Genomic DNA, 22,009 nt, shown 5'->3' on the forward strand with positions numbered 1-22,009 from the left:
AGAGCGGCGAATCCTAACCACTAGACCACCAGGGAGGGCTGGAGGGCTCGTGGGCTGCTGGGCTGGTGGGCTGGAGGGCTGGAGGGCTGGTAGTCTGTTCTCCTGATAACAAGGTGAGAATGAGCAGACATCAATGCTTGCCACCGTCACATCGAAAACCAACAAGTCTGTAACAATCGGGGGTCTTTACTTTTGGTGGGCCAGTGGCGCAATGGATAACGCGTCTGACTACGGATCAGAAGATTCTAGGTTCGACTCCTGGCTGGCTCGCTCTGTGCTTGTTTTTCTCCGGCTTATTTTGTTGTTGTGTTTTTTTTCTCCAAAGTCCAAAAGAAAAGTCAACTCTCTAGGCATTCTTCTATTTTTTCCAAAAAAAGGCACATTCTGCACACCCATTCCGATGTCTAGGGGAGACACGGACATGCTTTGGTATTGCCATTCGTCTCACAAAATGCAGGCTGGTGGGCCAGTTGATTCTAGAATGAACAATTTCATCGCTACTCTGTAACCGCTTTACTACTTTGAAGGGTGCAATGCCATGTGGTTTTGATGTCACAGGCTTGCCATTTTGAAGCCTTATCACTAATTGCCACCTGGACATTGAGAATAATTTGTAATCTGCATTAAACTGAACGAGCGAATAATCAGCATATTAAAAATTGGTCTCACTTTCATTATTAACCTCACAACATGTCAGTTTTGTACCTTGACAGACCGACGATAGGCAGTTTTTCCTCTAGATAACGGTTGCCATGTGTGTTTTCAGATGCATGACACAAGTATTTTCACCTGGACAAGACCTTAATTACCAGTTCGAGGTATAAATTCAGCAATCACAGGATTCTGGCCAAAAAACTGAACCATGTGTGAGTCAACAAACATGTCCCTTGAATGCATGCAACACTATATATTTCAGTAAACCGTCCCTTCGGATGATTCTTGTATTGCCAAATTATTATCACATTGTTACAGTCACACACCAAAAGCAACAGGCCACTACAAAACCCTGCGCCCACACTGGCCACATTTATGGAAAGTGGCCCACAAGCTTGTGGCCAGTTAAAGCTGGCCAGTTCCCATATGGTCTAGCAGTTAGGATTCCTGGTTTTCTCGTACGCAGCCAGGGGTTGACTCCAGTTTTTCCTCTAGATAAAGGTTGCCGTGTGTGTTTTCAAATGGATGACACGAGTATTTTCACTTGGACAAGAGCTTAATTACCAGTTTGAGGAATCAATTCTGCAATCACAGGAATCTGCCCAAATACACTGAACCCCCGGGTTGAGTGAAAAAACTGATTCCCTGAATGCATACAACACTATATAATTCAGAAAACCGTCCTTTTGGATAATTCTTGTTTTGCCAAATTATTATCACATTGTTACAGTCACAGAACTAAAGCAACAGGCCACTACAAGGTCCTGCGCCCACGCTGACCACATGTATGGAAAGTGCGCCAGAAGCCCATGGCCAGTTAAAAGTGTCCAGATCCCATATGGTCTAGCGGTTAGGATTCCTGGTTTTCACCCAGGCGGCCCGGGTTCAACTCCCGGTATGGGAATGCATGCTCCTTTTTGCTTCCCTCCTCAAAAATCCAGCAAATCTTCCTGCACCAGAAGTGACTTTTTGGCCAGCAGTAGAGCTACAGAACCCTGATATGTCGAGGTTCTGACTAGCCCTTAGCCCCTTCGATAGCTCAGCTGGTAGAGCGGAGGACTGTAGGTTGGAGTGTTGGCCATCCTTAGGTCGCTGGTTCAACTCCGGCTCGAAGGAGGTGTTTTTTTCATGTTCCCACCAATGTTTTGGCTTGGAGCTGGCTTTCTCACAGCTGTCAGCAGAGCTTGAATTCGCAGTCCACAATTGGAAGGCCAAAGAGCTTTCCCTGAATGGGAATCGAACCCGGGCCGCGGCGGTGAGAGCGCCGAATCCTAACCACTAGACCACCAGGGAGGGATGGTGGGCTGGAGGGCTGGTGGGCTGGAGGGCTGGTAGTCTGTTCTCCTGATAACAAGGTGAGAATGAGCAGACATCAATGCTTGCCACCGTCACATCGAAAACCAACAAGTCTGTAACAATCGGGGGTCTTTACTTTTGGTGGGCCAGTGGCGCAATGGATAACGCATCTGACTACGGATCAGAAGATTCTAGGTTCGACTCCTGGCTGGCTCGCTCTGTGCTTGTTTTTCTCCGGCTTATTTTGTTGTTGTGTTTTTTTTCTCCTAAGTCCAAAAGAAAAGGCAACTCTCTAGGCATTCTTCTATTTTTTCCAAAAAAAGGCACATTCTGCACACCCATTCCGATGTCTAGGGGAGACACGGACATGCTTTGGTATTGCCATTCGTCTCACAAAATGCAGGCTGGTGGGCCAGTTGATTCTAGAATGAACAATTTCATTGCTACTCTGTAACCGCTTTACTACTTTGAAGGGTGCAATGCCATGTGGTTTTGATGTCACAGGCTTGCCATTTTGAAGCCTTATAACTAATTGCCACCTGGACATTGAGAATAATTTGTAATCTGCATTAAACTGAACGAGCGAATAATCAGCATATTAAAAATTGGTCTCACTTTCATTATTAACCTCACAACATGTCAGTTTTGTACCTTGACAGACCGACGATAGGCAGTTTTTCCTCTAGATAACGGTTGCCATGTGTGTTTTCAGATGCATGACACAAGTATTTTCACCTGGACAAGACCTTAATTACCAGTTCGAGGTATAAATTCAGCAATCACAGGATTCTGGCCAAAAAACTGAACCATGTGTGAGTCAACAAACATGTCCCTTGAATGCATGCAACACTATATATTTCAGTAAACCGTCCCTTCGGATGATTCTTGTATTGCCAAATTATTATCACATTGTTACAGTCACACACCAAAAGCAACAGGCCACTACAAAACCCTGCGCCCACACTGGCCACATTTATGGAAAGTGGCCCACAAGCTTGTGGCCAGTTAAAGCTGGCCAGTTCCCATATGGTCTAGCAGTTAGGATTCCTGGTTTTCTCGTACGCAGCCAGGGGTTGACTCCAGTTTTTCCTCTAGATAAAGGTTGCCGTGTGTGTTTTCAAATGGATGACACGAGTATTTTCACTTGGACAAGAGCTTAATTACCAGTTTGAGGAATCAATTCTGCAATCACAGGAATCTGCCCAAATACACTGAACCCCCGGGTTGAGTGAAAAAACAGATTCCCTGAATGCATACAACACTATATAATTCAGAAAACCGTCCTTTTGGATAATTCTTGTTTTGCCAAATTATTATCACATTGTTACAGTCACAGAACTAAAGCAACAGGCCACTACAAGGTCCTGCGCCCACGCTGACCACATGTATGGAAAGTGCGCCAGAAGCCCATGGCCAGTTAAAAGTGTCCAGATCCCATATGGTCTAGCGGTTAGGATTCCTGGTTTTCACCCAGGCGGCCCGGGTTCAACTCCCGGTATGGGAATGCATGCTCCTTTTTGCTTCCCTCCTCAAAAATCCAGCAAATCTTCCTGCACCAGAAGTGACTTTTTGGCCAGCAGTAGAGCTACAGAACCCTGATATGTCGAGGTTCTGACTAGCCCTTAGCCCCTTCGATAGCTCAGCTGGTAGAGCGGAGGACTGTAGGTTGGAGTGTTGGCCATCCTTAGGTCGCTGGTTCAACTCCGGCTCGAAGGAGGTGTTTTTTTCATGTTCCCACCAATGTTTTGGCTTGGAGCTGGCTTTCTCACAGCTGTCAGCAGAGCTTGAATTCGCAGTCCACAATTGGAAGGCCAAAGAGCTTTCCCTGAATGGGAATCGAACCCGGGCCGCGGCGGTGAGAGCGCCGAATCCTAACCACTAGACCACCAGGGAGGGATGGTGGGCTGGAGGGCTGGTGGGCTGGAGGGCTGGTAGTCTGTTCTCCTGATAACAAGGTGAGAATGAGCAGACATCAATGCTTGCCACCGTCACATCGAAAACCAACAAGTCTGTAACAATCGGGGGTCTTTACTTTTGGTGGGCCAGTGGCGCAATGGATAACGCATCTGACTACGGATCAGAAGATTCTAGGTTCGACTCCTGGCTGGCTCGCTCTGTGCTTGTTTTTCTCCGGCTTATTTTGTTGTTGTGTTTTTTTTCTCCTAAGTCCAAAAGAAAAGGCAACTCTCTAGGCATTCTTCTATTTTTTCCAAAAAAAGGCACATTCTGCACACCCATTCCGATGTCTAGGGGAGACACGGACATGCTTTGGTATTGCCATTCGTCTCACAAAATGCAGGCTGGTGGGCCAGTTGATTCTAGAATGAACAATTTCATTGCTACTCTGTAACCGCTTTACTACTTTGAAGGGTGCAATGCCATGTGGTTTTGATGTCACAGGCTTGCCATTTTGAAGCCTTATAACTAATTGCCACCTGGACATTGAGAATAATTTGTAATCTGCATTAAACTGAACGAGCGAATAATCAGCATATTAAAAATTGGTCTCACTTTCATTATTAACCTCACAACATGTCAGTTTTGTACCTTGACAGACCGACGATAGGCAGTTTTTCCTCTAGATAACGGTTGCCATGTGTGTTTTCAGATGCATGACACAAGTATTTTCACCTGGACAAGACCTTAATTACCAGTTCGAGGTATAAATTCAGCAATCACAGGATTCTGGCCAAAAAACTGAACCATGTGTGAGTCAACAAACATGTCCCTTGAATGCATGCAACACTATATATTTCAGTAAACCGTCCCTTCGGATGATTCTTGTATTGCCAAATTATTATCACATTGTTACAGTCACACACCAAAAGCAACAGGCCACTACAAAACCCTGCGCCCACACTGGCCACATTTATGGAAAGTGGCCCACAAGCTTGTGGCCAGTTAAAGCTGGCCAGTTCCCATATGGTCTAGCAGTTAGGATTCCTGGTTTTCTCGTACGCAGCCAGGGGTTGACTCCAGTTTTTCCTCTAGATAAAGGTTGCCGTGTGTGTTTTCAAATGGATGACACGAGTATTTTCACTTGGACAAGAGCTTAATTACCAGTTTGAGGAATCAATTCTGCAATCACAGGAATCTGCCCAAATACACTGAACCCCCGGGTTGAGTGAAAAAACAGATTCCCTGAATGCATACAACACTATATAATTCAGAAAACCGTCCTTTTGGATAATTCTTGTTTTGCCAAATTATTATCACATTGTTACAGTCACAGAACTAAAGCAACAGGCCACTACAAGGTCCTGCGCCCACGCTGACCACATGTATGGAAAGTGCGCCAGAAGCCCATGGCCAGTTAAAAGTGTCCAGATCCCATATGGTCTAGCGGTTAGGATTCCTGGTTTTCACCCAGGCGGCCCGGGTTCAACTCCCGGTATGGGAATGCATGCTCCTTTTTGCTTCCCTCCTCAAAAATCCAGCAAATCTTCCTGCACCAGAAGTGACTTTTTGGCCAGCAGTAGAGCTACAGAACCCTGATATGTCGAGGTTCTGACTAGCCCTTAGCCCCTTCGATAGCTCAGCTGGTAGAGCGGAGGACTGTAGGTTGGAGTGTTGGCCATCCTTAGGTCGCTGGTTCAACTCCGGCTCGAAGGAGGTGTTTTTTTCATGTTCCCACCAATGTTTTGGCTTGGAGCTGGCTTTCTCACAGCTGTCAGCAGAGCTTGAATTCGCAGTCCACAATTGGAAGGCCAAAGAGCTTTCCCTGAATGGGAATCGAACCCGGGCCGCGGCGGAGAGAGCGCCGAATCCTAACCACTAGACCACCAGGGAGGGATGGTGGGCTGGAGGGCTGGTGGGCTGGAGGGCTGGTAGTCTGTTCTCCTGATAACAAGGTGAGAATGAGCAGACATCAATGCTTGCCACCGTCACATCGAAAACCAACAAGTCTGTAACAATCGGGGGTCTTTACTTTTGGTGGGCCAGTGGCGCAATGGATAACGCATCTGACTACGGATCAGAAGATTCTAGGTTCGACTCCTGGCTGGCTCGCTCTGTGCTTGTTTTTCTCCGGCTTATTTTGTTGTTGTGTTTTTTTTCTCCTAAGTCCAAAAGAAAAGGCAACTCTCTAGGCATTCTTCTATTTTTTCCAAAAAAAGGCACATTCTGCACACCCATTCCGATGTCTAGGGGAGACACGGACATGCTTTGGTATTGCCATTCGTCTCACAAAATGCAGGCTGGTGGGCCAGTTGATTCTAGAATGAACAATTTCATTGCTACTCTGTAACCGCTTTACTACTTTGAAGGGTGCAATGCCATGTGGTTTTGATGTCACAGGCTTGCCATTTTGAAGCCTTATAACTAATTGCCACCTGGACATTGAGAATAATTTGTAATCTGCATTAAACTGAACGAGCGAATAATCAGCATATTAAAAATTGGTCTCACTTTCATTATTAACCTCACAACATGTCAGTTTTGTACCTTGACAGACCGACGATAGGCAGTTTTTCCTCTAGATAACGGTTGCCATGTGTGTTTTCAGATGCATGACACAAGTATTTTCACCTGGACAAGACCTTAATTACCAGTTCGAGGTATAAATTCAGCAATCACAGGATTCTGGCCAAAAAACTGAACCATGTGTGAGTCAACAAACATGTCCCTTGAATGCATGCAACACTATATATTTCAGTAAACCGTCCCTTCGGATGATTCTTGTATTGCCAAATTATTATCACATTGTTACAGTCACACACCAAAAGCAACAGGCCACTACAAAACCCTGCGCCCACACTGGCCACATTTATGGAAAGTGGCCCACAAGCTTGTGGCCAGTTAAAGCTGGCCAGTTCCCATATGGTCTAGCAGTTAGGATTCCTGGTTTTCTCGTACGCAGCCAGGGGTTGACTCCAGTTTTTCCTCTAGATAAAGGTTGCCGTGTGTGTTTTCAAATGGATGACACGAGTATTTTCACTTGGACAAGAGCTTAATTACCAGTTTGAGGAATCAATTCTGCAATCACAGGAATCTGCCCAAATACACTGAACCCCCGGGTTGAGTGAAAAAACAGATTCCCTGAATGCATACAACACTATATAATTCAGAAAACCGTCCTTTTGGATAATTCTTGTTTTGCCAAATTATTATCACATTGTTACAGTCACAGAACTAAAGCAACAGGCCACTACAAGGTCCTTCGCCCACGCTGACCACATGTATGGAAAGTGCGCCAGAAGCCCATGGCCAGTTTAAAGTGTCCAAATCCCATATGTTCTAGCGGTTAGGATTCCTGGTTTTCACCCAGGCGGCCCGGGTTCAACTCCCGGTATGGGAATGCATGCTCCTTTTTGCTTCCCTCCTCAAAAATCCAGCGAATCTTCCTGCACCAGAAGTGACTTTTTGGCCAGCAGTAGAGCTACAGAACCCTGAAATGTCGAGGATCTGACTAGCCCTTAGCCCCTTCGATAGCTCAGCTGGTAGAGCGGAGGGTTGGAGTGTTGGCCATCCTTATGTCGCTGGTTCAACTCCGGCTCGAAGGAGGTGTTTTTTTCATGTTCCCACCAATTTTTTGGTTTGGAGCTGGCTTTCTCACAGCTGTCAGCAGAGCTTGAATTCGCAGTCCACAATTGGAAGGCAAAAGAGCTTTCCCTGACCGGGAATCGAACCCGGGCCGCGGCGGTGAGAGCGCCGAATCCTAACCACTAGACCACCAGGGAGGGATGGTGGGCTGGAGGGCTGGAGGGCTGGTGGGCTGGTGGGCTGGAGGGCTGGTAGTCTGTTCTCCTGATAACAAAGTGAGAATGAGCAGACATCAATGCTTGCCACCGTCACATCGAAAACCAACAAGTCTGTAACAATCGGGGGTCTTTACTATTGGTGGGCCAGTGGCGCAATGGATAACGCGTCTGACTACGGATCAGAAGATTCTAGGTTCGACCCCTGGCTGGCTCGCTCTGTGCTTGTTTTTCTCCGGCTTATTTTGTTGTTGTGTTTTTTTTCTCCAAAGTCCAAAAGAAAAGGCAACTCTCTAGGCATTCTTCTATTTATTACAAAAAAAGGCACATTCTGCACACCCATTCCGATGTCTAGGGGAGACACGGACATGCTTTGGTATTGCCATTCGTCTCACAAAATGCAGGCTGGTGGGCCAGTTGATTCTAGAATGAACAATTTCATCGCTACTCTGTAACCGCTTTACTACTTTGAAGGGTGCAATGCCATGTGGTTTTGATGTCACAGGCTTGCCATTTTGAAGCCTTATCACTAATTGCCACCTGGACATTGAGAATAATTTGTAATCTGCATTAAACTGAACGAGCGAATAATCAGCATATTAAAAATTGGTCTCACTTTCATTATTAACCTCACAACATGTCAGTTTTGGACCTTGACAGACCGACGATAGGCAGTTTTTCCTCTAGATAACGGTTGCCATGTGTGTTTTCAGATGCATGACACAAGTATTTTCACCTGGACAAGACCTTAATTACCAGTTCGAGGTATAAATTCAGCAATCACAGGATTCTAAACCGTCCCTTCGGATGATTCTTGTATTGCCAAATTATTATCACATTGTTACAGTCACACACCAAAAGCATCAGGCCACTACAAAACACTGCGCCCACACTGGCCACATTTATGGAAAGTGGCCCACAAGCTTGTGGCCAGTTAAAGCTGGCCAGTTCCCATATGGTCTAGCAGTTAGGATTCCTGGTTTTCTTGTACGCAGCCAGGGGTTGACTCCAGTTTTTCCTCTAGATAAAGGTTGCCGTGTGTGTTTTCAAATGGATGACACGAGTATTTTCACTTGGACAAGAGCTTAATTACCAGTTTGAGGAATCAATTCTGCAATCACAGGAATCTGCCCAAATATACTGAACCCCCGGGTTGAGTGAAAAAACAGATTCCCTGAATGCATACAACACTATATAATTCAGAAAACCGTCCTTTTGCATAATTCTTGTTTTGCCAAATTATTATCACATTGTTACAGTCACAGAACTAAAGCAACAGGCCACTACAAGGTCCTGCGCCCACGCTGACCACATGTATGGAAAGTGCGCCAGAAGCCCATGGCCAGTTTAAAGTGTCCAAACCCCATATAGTCTAGCGGTTAGGATTCCTGGTTTTCACCCAGGCGGCCCGGGTTCAACTCCCGGTATGGGAAAGGATGCTCCTTTTTGCTTCCCTCCTCAAAAATCCAGCAATCCTGGAGGGCTGGTAGTCTGTTCTCCTGATAACAAGGTGAGAATGAGCAGACATAAATGCTTGCCACCGTCACATCGAAAACCAACAAGTCTGTAACAATCGGGGTCTTTACTTTTGGTGGGCCAGTGGCGCAATGGATAACGCGTCTGACTACGGATCAGAAGATTCTAGGTTCGACTCCTGGCTGGCTCGCTCTGTGCTTGTTTTTCTCCGGCTTATTTTGTTGTTGTGTTTTTTTTCTCCAAAGTCCAAAAGAAAAGGCAACTCTCTAGGCATTCTTCTATTTTTTCCAAAAAAAGGCACATTCTGCACACCCATTCCGATGTCTAGGGGAGACACGGACATGCTTTGGTATTGCCATTCATCTCACAAAATGCTGGCTGGTGGGCCAGTTGATTCTAGAATGAACAATTTCATCGCTACTCTGTAACCGCTTTACTACTTTGAAGGGTGCAATGCCATGTGGTTTTGATGTCACAGGCTTGCCATTTTGAAGCCTTATCACTAATTGCCACCTGGACATTGAGAATAATTTGTAATCTGCATTAAACTGAACGAGCGAATAATCAGCAATTTTGCGGATTAAAAATTGGTCTCACTTTCATTATTAACCTCACAACATGTCAGTTTTGTACCTTGACAGACCGACGATAGGCAGTTTTTCCTCTAGATAACGGTTGCCATGTGTGTTTTCAGATGCATGACACAAGTATTTTCACCTGGACAAGACCTTAATTACCAGTTCGAGGTATAAATTCAGCAATCACAGGATTCTGGCCAAAAAACTGAACCATGTGTGAGTCAACAAACATGTCCCTTGAATGCATGCAACACTATATATTTCAGTAAACCGTCCCTTCGGATGATTCTTGTATTGCCAAATTATTATCACATTGTTACAGTCACACACCAAAAGCAACAGGCCACTACAAAACCCTGCGCCCACACTGGCCACATTTATGGAAAGTGGCCCACAAGCTTGTGGCCAGTTAAAGCTGGCCAGTTCCCATATGGTCTAGCAGTTAGGATTCCTGGTTTTCTCGTATGCAGCCAGGGGTTGACTCCAGTTTTTCTTCTAGATAAAGGTTGCCGTGTGTGTTTTCAAATGGATGACACGAGTATTTTCACTTGGACAAGAGCTTAATTACCAGTTTGAGGACTCAATTCTGCAATCACAGGAATCTGCCCAAATACACTGAACCCCCGGGTTGAGTGAAAAAACAGATTCCCTGAATGCATACAACACTATATAATTCAGAAAACCGTCCTTTTGGATAATTCTTGTTTTGCCAAATTATTATCACATTGTTACAGTCACAGAACTAAAGCAACAGGCCACTACAAGGTCCTTCGCCCACGCTGACCACATGTATGGAAAGTGCGCCAGAAGCCCATGGCCAGTTTAAAGTGTCCAAACCCCATATGTTCTAGCGGTTAGGATTCCTGGTTTTCACCCAGGCGGCCCGGGTTCAACTCCCGGTATGGGAATGCATGCTCCTTTTTGCTTCCCTCCTCAAAAATCCAGCGAATCTTCCTGCACCAGAAGTGACTTTTTGGCCAGCAGTAGAGCTACAGAACCCTGACATGTCGAGGTTCTGACTAGCCCTTAGCCCCTTTGATAGCTCAGCTGGTAGAGCGGAGGACTTTAGGTTGGAGTGTTGGCCATCCTTATGTCGCTGGTTCAACTCCGGCTCGAAGGAGGTGTTTTTTTCATGTTCCCACCAATGTTTTGGCTTGGAGCTGGCTTTCTCACAGCTGTCAGCAGAGCTTGAATTCGCAGTCCACAATTAGAAGGCAAAAGAGCTTTCCCTGACCGGGAATCGAACCCGGGCCGCGGCGGTGAGAGCGCCGAATCCTAACCACTAGACCACCAGGGAGGGCTGGTGGGCTGGTGGGCTGGTGGGCTGGTGGGCTGGAGGGCTGGTAGTCTGTTCTCCTGATAACAAGGTGAGAATGAGCAGACATCAATGCTTGCCACCGTCACATCGAAAACCAACAAGTCTGTAACAATCGGGGGTCTTTACTATTGGTGGGCCAGTGGCGCTCCATGTCACCTGTAAGTCGTGGTTATTCTTTGTTATGACAGCCAATCACGTTCCCGGCTGCAACCATGAAACTTATGTTTTAGCCAATCAGCGCTCGTATCGCAACCGCGAATTTGCCAATCAGCGCTCGTATCGCAACCGCGAATTTGCCAATCAGCGCCCGTTCCTCATCTGCGATTCTTCGTAGTAAGTAGATCAATTGATAACATTAAAAACTACCGGAGATTTAAGGATCACGGGTGAAGAAGAAGAAGATAACGGTCATCGATTAACTTCTAACCAACATTTGCAATGTAAGTGAGTCTTTTATCAATAAAATTACAATACTGGTGCACAAATATGCATTAATTCATGCTTCAAGAATGCACAGATAATCACGAGTTAATGTAAACTCATGAAGGACTAACTTAAACCATTTATTAATGATTACTACATCAGCAACTAATAAACATTCTATATGATTAATAGATTAAGTAATAAATAAATTGTTACCAGTCAAATGTACTTTAATGTATAAGTTGAGTAATAACATTATATTAACTAATGATTTAAATGTATATGTTAATTACTACAGTGGCCAAAGCTATGCACTTCAACTTCCAGTTGTCAGCTTTAATTAATCTTTAGCTAATGATTTGTAAAGGAAACTGAGGAACTGAGTTATAATATAATATTGTGGTATATTATCTAATTGTCAATGTTTTACTATTTTAAAGGTGAGCTTATTGGAGTGGAATATCTTTTCCAGCAAACTGGTAAAGTTCTGCAGGACTACAAGTTGGCCATTGAAGAGTCAGAGACTACTGAGGTTGGTATAGAGGTGGATGAAGGTTATGCTGAACTTGAGGAGTTTCAGGACATCACTGTCCCCACCTTTGACACTGACCGGACACCTGCTGCCTCTTCACAAGCATCAGTGTCTGCAGCATCTGCAGCATCATTTCCAACTCCTCCAGCAACCAGCCCCAGGTCATCACTGTTTGTGGTCCCTCCATCATCAGTGTCATCTCCTGTCAGCAGCTCACTGCACGCTGAATCAAATCTAGAACTCTTTCCTGGAGCACATAGCTGTGAGTTTTACTAAAGTATTCATAAAGGTTTCGTATTTGTTATCACACTAACTATAAATTTGTATTTATCACATTGAAAGACATAAATACAAATTTAAAATAAATATTTACCTTTTTAATGTTGCCCCAGTGGACTGATTATCTGCAGAAACGGATCGTCCAACATTGGAAGAGAACACTTCACATGATGTAAGGGTCCAGTTTATTTTTTATGTACATTTACATGTGTGTAAGCATAATCTGGGTTACATTGGATGTGCTTTCATGTGAATATTTGTATTCACTGATGCTATCAAAAGTTCCTAAATTATCTTTCATTTTAGGATTCGGTTGGACCTGATAATATTGAGGGGTATGGAGCCGTGCAGGACTTGGCAGAGTTTTTGGTTAGCCTCAGAGACCACCGTCTGGCTTTGTCGGGAGAAGAGTGCATCAAGATCATCTCCCTATGGCAGGCATTGGGGGAGTATGACAAGAAAAAGACCATTTACCCACCACGTAACCAAACCAACCTAAAACAGGGACGATTCAGAGCCACTAAGAAGATTGTGGCCCCAGGTGTGGAGAGCAGCAAAAGGTATGTTACGTTTAGTAAACACAGGGTCTACACATTTTTTTATATAAAATATATATATATATATATATCTGAAACTGGCTGAAATATCACCTACAACTTGTTTTGTTTAGTAAGGATTTCTAGTTAAATTAGTAAAACCTGACACCTTCATGACTAGCTTATCTTCCTGTAGCCTGTTAAGTTCAAACTTAGCCTGATTACAACATAAATTATTAGTTGTGATTTACGTTTTATTCTGACTATATATATTAGGTTGCTAAGTATGTTACATTGCTATGAACACAGTTCCAACTGTACACTGGAATATTTAATTTAGAAGAAACAAGGCAATCATTTCTTAAATCATTAAAATCATTTTGTATCATGTGGAGTCAAATAATTTGTCTTTTACTGTACTTTAGTAAGTAGCCATGTAATAAGTGGGATAATATGCAGTCATTATTGTGAAAAAAAACCTGACTTGCTGACTAACAACACCCTGTAATTATTCCACAACACAGTAGAGAACTGATTTATTGATATGACATTTCAACATCAATCTAAAAACAAAACAAAGAGAGACAACATAACTATGCGCACATATTATAAATGAACATTTAGACAACACAAAGCAAAACAGACAGCATAGGAAAGGTAAAATAAAAATAAGATCACACAATGAAAACAATCTTACATTAATAATATGTATTCTGTTGTAATTTGCAGGTGTTTTGTTGGGGCTCACAGTCCTGCACAGTGGCCTGACTGCAACCGAGTGGTGGAGGCCATTTTCATAAGGCTCTGTGCTCTCTACCCAAACGCGGTGCACTGTGATGGAGTGAGGGTGTCCCGCTTCACTGTGGTAGCATGTGCTTACAAGCACATCCAAGATAGATATATAATATAAACGGTATGTTTATGTTTTTTTATTATTATTTTGGCTAATATATGAAAAGTCCACTACAGTGGTAAAAACAATTTTTATTTACTTTTTTTTTTTTTAAGCAAATATGTCATAATTGTACTGCTGTGGTAAATGTTTGTCTTTGTTTACTATTAATTCTTATTATTTTCTAAGTCTGATGTCAAAATTGCACTGCAAATGTTTGTTTTGGTTTGATATTTATTATATTTTTACACTGATATGTACAAATTTTATTATTGTGGTAAACATTTTTGGTGTATACTGTACAAAATTGCATTACTGTTCTAAATGTTTTATTGGCTTTAAAATATATATGCAGATTAAAAGGGTTGTTAATATTTGCCCTCACACTATTTGTATTCTCACAATATTTGTACATGTATATATATTTGCACTGTTGTTATAATTTTATATATTGACTTTATATTTGCAAATAAAAAGGGTTATTAATCTTTGCACTCACAATGTTTTTGTGCCTATTTCTCACTGTAATTGTAGTTGCAAAAAAAACAAACATTTTTTTAAGTATTCCAGTATTACATAACAGTAAACACACACACACAAAGAAACAGGGACTTCCAGAATAAGTCAGAAAATATAATAATATAATATAATGTTATACTGTAAAAATAATATATTATACTGAAAAAAATGTGTCAGTAAGCGCTGCGTTATTCATGTATTTTGTTATGAAAATGCACAAAAACACAAATCATGTATTTTTGCAATGAATATTCACGTTTTATCTGTCAATTCATTTCAGCTTTTTTTATCCAGTGACCGCTGGATGCCTTTGTCCATATAAGGTATTTCCTGTAGCGTGCGTCACATAGTGGTCACAAGTTGGTGCTTCTACGAGTCCGTTTTGGACGTAATGCGAGAGAGCGCCCTCCGGCGTCCGGTATGAATGAAACGTACATAACTTGATTGTTTACCCTGGAAAGTTCCCAAATTAAAGTGCGGGGGACGAATTTACGTTCGATTAAATTACGGGGGATAATGATGATTACGCACGCGTGCATCAGCAGCGTCAAAACGGACACATTCCAGGAATTCCATCACTGGTCGGAGCGGGCCGCGAACTCGCGTACCTGTTCGTCTTTTAGGATCTTTACCTCGACTAATGGGCGCCGGCCTTGGCGCAATGGATAACGCGTCGGACTACGGATCAGAAGATTCTAGGTTCGACTCCTGGCTGGCTCGCTCTGTGCTTGTTTTTCTCCGGCTTATTTTGTTGTTGTGTTTTTTTTCTCCAAAGTCCAAAAGAAGAGGCAACTCTCTAGGCATTCTTCTATTTTTTCCAAAAAAAGGCACATTCTGCACACCCATTCCGATGTCTAAGGGAGACACGGACATGCTTTGGTATTGCCATTCGTCTCACAAAATGCAGGCTGGTGTGCCAGTTGATTCTAGAATGAACAATTTCATCGCTACTCTGTAACCGCTTTACTACTTTGAAGGGTGCAATGCCATGTGGTTTTGATGTCACAGGCTTGCCCATATGTTCTAGCTGTTAGGATTCCTGGTTTTCACCCAGGCGGCCCGGGTTCAACTCCCGGTATGGGAATGCATGTTCCTTTTTGCTTCCCTCCTCAAAAATCCAGCAAATCTTCCTGCACCAGAAGTGACTTTTTGGCCAGCAGTAGAGCTACAGAACCCTGATATGTTGAGGTTCTGATCCAGCAAATCTTCCTGCACCAGAAGTGACTTTTTGGCCAGCAGTAGAGCTACAGAACCCTGATATGTTGAGGTTCTGATCCAGCAAATCTTCCTGCACCAGAAGTGACTTTTTGGCCAGCAGTAGAGCTACAGAACCCTGATATGTCGAGGTTCTGACTAGCCCTTAGCCCCTTCGATAGCTCAGCTGGTAGAGCGGAGGATTGTAGGTTGGAGTGTTGGCCATCCTTAGGTCGCTGGTTCAACTCCGGCTCGAAGGAGGTGTTTTTTTCATGTTCCCACCAATGTTTTGGCTTGGAGCTGGCTTTCTCACAGCTGTCAGCAGAGCTTGAATTCGCAGTCCACAATTGGAAGGCAAAAGAGCTTTCCCTGACCGGGAATCGAACCCGGGCCGCGGCGGTGAGAGCGCCGAATCCTAACCACTAGACCACCAGGGAGGGATGGTGGGCTGGAGGGCTCGTGGGCTCCTGGGCTGGTGGGCTGGAGGGCTGGAGGGTTGGTAGTCTGTTCTCCTGATAACAAGGTGAGAATGAGCAGACATCAATGCTTGCCACCGTCACATCGAAAACCAACAAGTCTGTAACAATCGGGGGTCTTTACTTTTGGTGGGCCAGTGGCGCAATGGATAACGCATCTGACTACGGATCAGAAGATTCTAGGTTCGACTCCTGGCTGGCTCGCTCTGTGCTTGTTTTTCTCCGGCTTATTTTGTTGTTGTGTTTTTTTTCTCCAAAGTCCAAAAGAAAAGGCAACTCTCTAGGCATTCTTCTATTTTTTCCAAAAAAAGGCACATTCTGCACACCCATTCCGATGTCTAGGGGAGACACGGACATGCTTTGGTATTGCCATTCGTCTCACAAAATGCAGGCTGGTGGGCCAGTTGATTCTAGAATGAACAATTTCATCGCTACTCTGTAACCGCTTTACTACTTTGAAGGGTGCAATGCCATGTGGTTTTGATGTCACAGGCTTGCCATTTTGAAGCCTTATCACTAATTGCCACCTGGACATTGAGAATAATTTGTAATCTGCATTAAACTGAACGAGCGAATAATCAGCATATTAAAAATTGGTCTCACTTTCATTATTAACCTCACAACATGTCAGTTTTGTACCTTGACAGACCGACGATAGGCAGTTTTTCCTCTAGATAACGGTTGCCATGTGTGTTTTCAGATGCATGACACAAGTATTTTCACCTGGACAAGACCTTAATTACCAGTTCGAGGTATAAATTCAGCAATCACAGGATTCTAAACTGTCCCTTCGGATGATTCTTGTATTGCCAAATTATTATCACATTGTTACAGTCACACACCAAAAGCAACAGGCCACTACAAAACCCTGCGCCCACACTGGCCACATTTATGGAAAGTGGCCCACAAGCTTGTGGCCAGTTAAAGCTGGCCAGTTCCCATATGGTCTAGCAGTTAGGATTCCTGGTTTTCTTGTACGCAGCCAGGGGTTGACTCCAGTTTTTCCTCTAGATAAAGGTTGCCGTGTGTGTTTTCAGATGCATGACACAAGTATTTTCACCTGGACAAGACCTTAATTACCAGTTCGAGGTATAAATTCAGCAATCACAGGATTCTAAACTGTCCCTTCGGATGATTCTTGTATTGCCAAATTATTATCACATTGTTACAGTCACACACCAAAAGCAACAGGCCACTACAAAACCCTGCGCCCACACTGGCCACATTTATGGAAAGTGGCCCACAAGCTTGTGGCCAGTTAAAGCTGGCCAGTTCCCATATGGTCTAGCAGTTAGGATTCCTGGTTTTCTTGTACGCAGCCAGGGGTTGACTCCAGTTTTTCCTCTAGATAAAGGTTGCCGTGTGTGTTTTCAAATGGATGACACGAGTATTTTCACTTGGACAAGAGCTTAATTACCAGTTTGAGGAATCAATTCTGCAATCACAGGAATCTGCCCAAATATACTGAACCCCCGGGTTGAGTGAAAAAACAGATTCCCTGAATGCATACAACACTATATAATTCAGAAAACCGTCCTTTTGCATAATTCTTGTTTTGCCAAATTATTATCACATTGTTACAGTCACAGAACTAAAGCAACAGGCCACTACAAGGTCCTGCGCCCACGCTGACCACATGTATGGAAAGTGCACCAGAAGCCCATGGCCAGTTTAAAGTGTCCAAACCCCATATGGTCTAGCGGTTAGGATTCCTGGTTTTCACCCAGGCGGCCCGGGTTCAACTCCCGGTATGGGAAAGGATGCTCCTTTTTGCTTCCCTCCTCAAAAATCCAGCAATCCTGGAGGGCTGGTAGTCTGTTCTCCTGATAACAAGGTGAGAATGAGCAGACATAAATGCTTGCCACCGTCACATCGAAAACCAACAAGTCTGTAACAATCGGGGGTCTTTACTTTTGGTGGGCCAGTGGCGCAATGGATAACGCGTCTGACTACGGATCAGAAGATTCTAGGTTCGACTCCTGGCTGGCTCGCTCTGTGCTTGTTTTTCTCCGGCTTATTTTGTTGTTGTGTTTTTTTTCTCCAAAGTCCAAAAGAAAAGGCAACTCTCTAGGCATTCTTCTATTTTTTCCAAAAAAAGGCACATTCTGCACACCCATTCCGATGTCTAGGGGAGACACGGACATGCTTTGGTATTGCCATTCATCTCACAAAATGCTGGCTGGTGGGCCAGTTGATTCTAGAATGAACAATTTCATCGCTACTCTGTAACCGCTTTACTACTTTGAAGGGTGCAATGCCATGTGGTTTTGATGTCACAGGCTTGCCATTTTGAAGCCTTATCACTAATTGCCACCTGGACATTGAGAATAATTTGTAATCTGCATTAAACTGAACGAGCGAATAATCAGCAATTTTGCGGATTAAAAATTGGTCTCACTTTCATTATTAACCTCACAACATGTCAGTTTTGTACCTTGACAGACCGACGATAGGCAGTTTTTCCTCTAGATAACGGTTGCCATGTGTGTTTTCAGATGCATGACACAAGTATTTTCACCTGGACAAGACCTTAATTACCAGTTCGAGGTATAAATTCAGCAATCACAGGATTCTGGCCAAAAAACTGAACCATGTGTGAGTCAACAAACATGTCCCTTGAATGCATGCAACACTATATATTTCAGTAAACCGTCCCTTCGGATGATTCTTGTATTGCCAAATTATTATCACATTGTTACAGTCACACACCAAAAGCAACAGGCCACTACAAAACCCTGCGCCCACACTGGCCACATTTATGGAAAGTGGCCCACAAGCTTGTGGCCAGTTAAAGCTGGCCAGTTCCCATATGGTCTAGCAGTTAGGATTCCTGGTTTTCTCGTATGCAGCCAGGGGTTGACTCCAGTTTTTCTTCTAGATAAAGGTTGCCGTGTGTTTTCAAATGGATGACACGAGTATTTTCACTTGGACAAGAGCTTAATTACCAGTTTGAGGACTCAATTCTGCAATCACAGGAATCTGCCCAAATACACTGAACCCCCGGGTTGAGTGAAAAAACAGATTCCCTGAATGCATACAACACTATATAATTCAGAAAACCGTCCTTTTGGATAATTCTTGTTTTGCCAAATTATTATCACATTGTTACAGTCACAGAACTAAAGCAACAGGCCACTACAAGGTCCTTCGCCCACGCTGACCACATGTATGGAAAGTGCGCCAGAAGCCCATGGCCAGTTTAAAGTGTCCAAACCCCATATGTTCTAGCGGTTAGGATTCTTGGTTTTCACCCAGGCGGCCCGGGTTCAACTCCCGGTATGGGAATGCATGCTCCTTTTTGCTTCCCTCCTCAAAAATCCAGCGAATCTTCCTGCACCAGAAGTGACTTTTTGGCCAGCAGTAGAGCTACAGAACCCTGACATGTCGAGGTTCTGACTAGCCCTTAGCCCCTTTGATAGCTCAGCTGGTAGAGCGGAGGACTTTAGGTTGGAGAAACAGGGACTTCCAGAATAAGTCAGAAAATATAATAATATAATATAATGTTATACTGTAAAAATAATATATTATACTGAAAAAAATGTGTCAGTAAGCGCTGCGTTATTCATGTATTTTGTTATGAAAATGCACAAAAACACAAATCATGTATTTTTGCAATGAATATTCACGTTTTATCTGTCAATTCATTTCAGCTTTTTTTATCCAGTGACCGCTGGATGCCTTTGTCCATATAAGGTATTTCCTGTAGCGTGCGTCACATAGTGGTCACAAGTTGGTGCTTCTACGAGTCCGTTTTGGACTTAATGCGAGAGAGCGCCCTCCGGTGTCCGGTATGAATGAAACGTACATAACTTGATTGTTTACCCTGGAAAGTTCCCAAATTAAAGTGCGGGGGACGAATTTACGTTCGATTAAATTACGGGGGATAATGATGATTACGCACGCGTGCATCAGCAGCGTCAAAACGGACACATTCCAGGAATTCCATCACTGGTCGGAGCGGGCCGCGAACTCGCGTACCTCTTCGTCTTTTAGGATCTTTACCTCGACTAATGGGCGCCGGCCTTGGCGCAATGGATAACGCGTCGGACTACGGATCAGAAGATTCTAGGTTCGACTCCTGGCTGGCTCGCTCTGTGCTTGTTTTTCTCCGGCTTATTTTGTTGTTGTGTTTTTTTTCTCCAAAGTCCAAAAGAAAAGGCAACTCTCTAGGCATTCTTCTATTTTTTCCAAAAAAAGGCACATTCTGCACACCCATTCCGATGTCTAGGGGAGACACGGACATGCTTTGGTATTGCCATTCGTCTCACAAAATGCAGGCTGGTGTGCCAGTTGATTCTAGAATGAACAATTTCATCGCTACTCTGTAACCGCTTTACTACTTTGAAGGGTGCAATGCCATGTGGTTTTGATGTCACAGGCTTGCCCATATGTTCTAGCTGTTAGGATTCCTGGTTTTCACCCAGGCGGCCCGGGTTCAACTCCCGGTATGGGAATGCATGCTCCTTTTTGCTTCCCTCCTCAAAAATCCAGCAAATCTTCCTGCACCAGAAGTGACTTTTTGGCCAGCAGTAGAGCTACAGAACCCTGATATGCTGAGGTTCTGATCCAGCAAATCTTCCTGCACCAGAAGTGACTTTTTGGCCAGCAGTAGAGCTACAGAACCCTGATATGTCGAGGTTCTGACTAGCCCTTAGCCCCTTCGATAGCTCAGCTGGTAGAGCGGAGGATTGTAGGTTGGAGTGTTGGCCATCCTTATGTCGCTGGTTCAACTCCGGCTCGAAGGAGGTGTTTTTTTCATGTTCCCACCAATGTTTTGGCTTGGAGCTGGCTTTCTCAAAGCTGTCAGCAGAGCTTGAATTCGCAGTCCACAATTAGAAGGCAAAAGAGCTTTCCCTGACCGGGAATCGAACCCGGGCCGCGGCGGTGAGAGCGCCGAATCCTAACCACTAGACCACCAGGGAGGGCTGGTGGGCTGGAGGGCTGGTGGGCTAGTGGGCTGGTGGGCTGGAGGGCTGGTAGTCTGTTCTCCTGATAACAAGGTGAGAATGAGCAGACATCAATGCTTGCCACCGTCACATCGAAAACCAACAAGTCTGTAACAATCGGGGGTCTTTACTATTGGTGGGCCAGTGGCGCTCCATGTCACCTGTAAGTCGTGGTTATTCTTTGTTATGACAGCCAATCACGTTCCCGGCTGCAACCATGAAACTTATGTTTTAGCCAATCAGCGCTCGTATCGCAACCGCGAATTTGCCAATCAGCGCTCGTATCGCAACCGCGAATTTGCCAATCAGCGCCCGTTCCTCATCTGCGATTCTTCGTAGTAAGTAGATCAATTGATAACATTAAAAACTACCGGAGATTTAAGGATCACGGGTGAAGAAGAAGAAGATAACGGTCATCGATTAACTTCTAACCAACATTTGCAATGTAAGTGAGTCTTTTATCAATAAAATTACAATACTGGTGCACAAATATGCATTAATTCATGCTTCAAGAATGCACAGATAATCACGAGTTAATGTAAACTCATGAAGGACTAACTTAAACCATTTATTAATGATTACTACATCAGCAACTAATAAACATTCTATATGATTAATAGATTAAGTAATAAATAAATTGTTACCAGTCAAATGTACTTTAATGTATAAGTTGAGTAATAACATTATATTAACTAATGATTTAAATGTATATGTTAATTACTACAGTGGCCAAAGCTATGCACTTCAACTTCCAGTTGTCAGCTTTAATTAATCTTTAGCTAATGATTTGTAAAGGAAACTGAGGAACTGAGTTATAATATAATATTGTGGTATATTATCTAATTGTCAATGTTTTACTATTTTAAAGGTGAGCTTATTGGAGTGGAATATCTTTACCAGCAAACTGGTAAAGTTCTGCAGGACTACAAGTTGGCCATTGAAGAGTCAGAGACTACTGAGGTTGGTATAGAGGTGGATGAAGGTTATGCTGAACTTGAGGAGTTTCAGGACATCACTGTCCCCACCTTTGACACTGACCGGACACCTGCTGCCTCTTCACAAGCATCAGTGTCTGCAGCATCTGCAGCATCATTTCCAACTCCTCCAGCAACCAGCCCCACGTCATCACTGTTTGTGGTCCCTCCATCATCAGTGTCATCTCCTGTCAGCAGCTCACTGCACGCTGAATCAAAT

The 22,009-nt window shown here is 43.9% G+C and overlaps 11 non-coding genes across 11 annotated transcripts; 7 read left to right on the top strand and 4 right to left on the bottom strand.

Moving 5' to 3' along the window:
• The first annotated feature begins 197 nt into the window (after positions 1–197).
• trnar-acg (transfer RNA arginine (anticodon ACG)) lies at positions 198–270 on the top strand. Its single transcript has one exon. It is a non-coding gene; the product is annotated as a tRNA-Arg (tRNA).
• Positions 271–1,486: 1,216 nt separating this feature from the next.
• Positions 1,487–1,558, top strand: trnae-uuc (transfer RNA glutamic acid (anticodon UUC)). Its single transcript has one exon. It is a non-coding gene; the product is annotated as a tRNA-Glu (tRNA).
• Positions 1,559–3,382: 1,824 nt separating this feature from the next.
• On the top strand, positions 3,383–3,454 carry trnae-uuc (transfer RNA glutamic acid (anticodon UUC)). Its single transcript has one exon. It is a non-coding gene; the product is annotated as a tRNA-Glu (tRNA).
• Positions 3,455–5,278: 1,824 nt separating this feature from the next.
• trnae-uuc (transfer RNA glutamic acid (anticodon UUC)) lies at positions 5,279–5,350 on the top strand. The gene has a single exon. It is a non-coding gene; the product is annotated as a tRNA-Glu (tRNA).
• A 2,020-nt stretch (positions 5,351–7,370) lies between these two features.
• On the top strand, positions 7,371–7,451 carry trnas-gga (transfer RNA serine (anticodon GGA)). The gene is given in 2 exon segments: positions 7,371–7,407; positions 7,416–7,451. It is a non-coding gene; the product is annotated as a tRNA-Ser (tRNA).
• A 105-nt stretch (positions 7,452–7,556) lies between these two features.
• trnae-cuc (transfer RNA glutamic acid (anticodon CUC)) lies at positions 7,557–7,628 on the bottom strand. The gene has a single exon. It is a non-coding gene; the product is annotated as a tRNA-Glu (tRNA).
• Positions 7,629–9,239: 1,611 nt separating this feature from the next.
• trnar-acg (transfer RNA arginine (anticodon ACG)) lies at positions 9,240–9,312 on the top strand. Its single transcript has one exon. It is a non-coding gene; the product is annotated as a tRNA-Arg (tRNA).
• A 1,613-nt stretch (positions 9,313–10,925) lies between these two features.
• Positions 10,926–10,997, bottom strand: trnae-cuc (transfer RNA glutamic acid (anticodon CUC)). Its single transcript has one exon. It is a non-coding gene; the product is annotated as a tRNA-Glu (tRNA).
• Positions 10,998–15,758: 4,761 nt separating this feature from the next.
• Positions 15,759–15,830, bottom strand: trnae-cuc (transfer RNA glutamic acid (anticodon CUC)). The gene has a single exon. It is a non-coding gene; the product is annotated as a tRNA-Glu (tRNA).
• A 1,957-nt stretch (positions 15,831–17,787) lies between these two features.
• trnar-acg (transfer RNA arginine (anticodon ACG)) lies at positions 17,788–17,860 on the top strand. The gene has a single exon. It is a non-coding gene; the product is annotated as a tRNA-Arg (tRNA).
• A 2,859-nt stretch (positions 17,861–20,719) lies between these two features.
• trnae-cuc (transfer RNA glutamic acid (anticodon CUC)) lies at positions 20,720–20,791 on the bottom strand. The gene has a single exon. It is a non-coding gene; the product is annotated as a tRNA-Glu (tRNA).
• Positions 20,792–22,009: the final 1,218 nt, after the last annotated feature.

Source organism: Carassius gibelio, chromosome A11 (assembly GCF_023724105.1).
Source record: "Carassius gibelio isolate Cgi1373 ecotype wild population from Czech Republic chromosome A11, carGib1.2-hapl.c, whole genome shotgun sequence".
Classification (NCBI taxonomy): Eukaryota; Metazoa; Chordata; class Actinopteri; order Cypriniformes; family Cyprinidae; genus Carassius; species Carassius gibelio.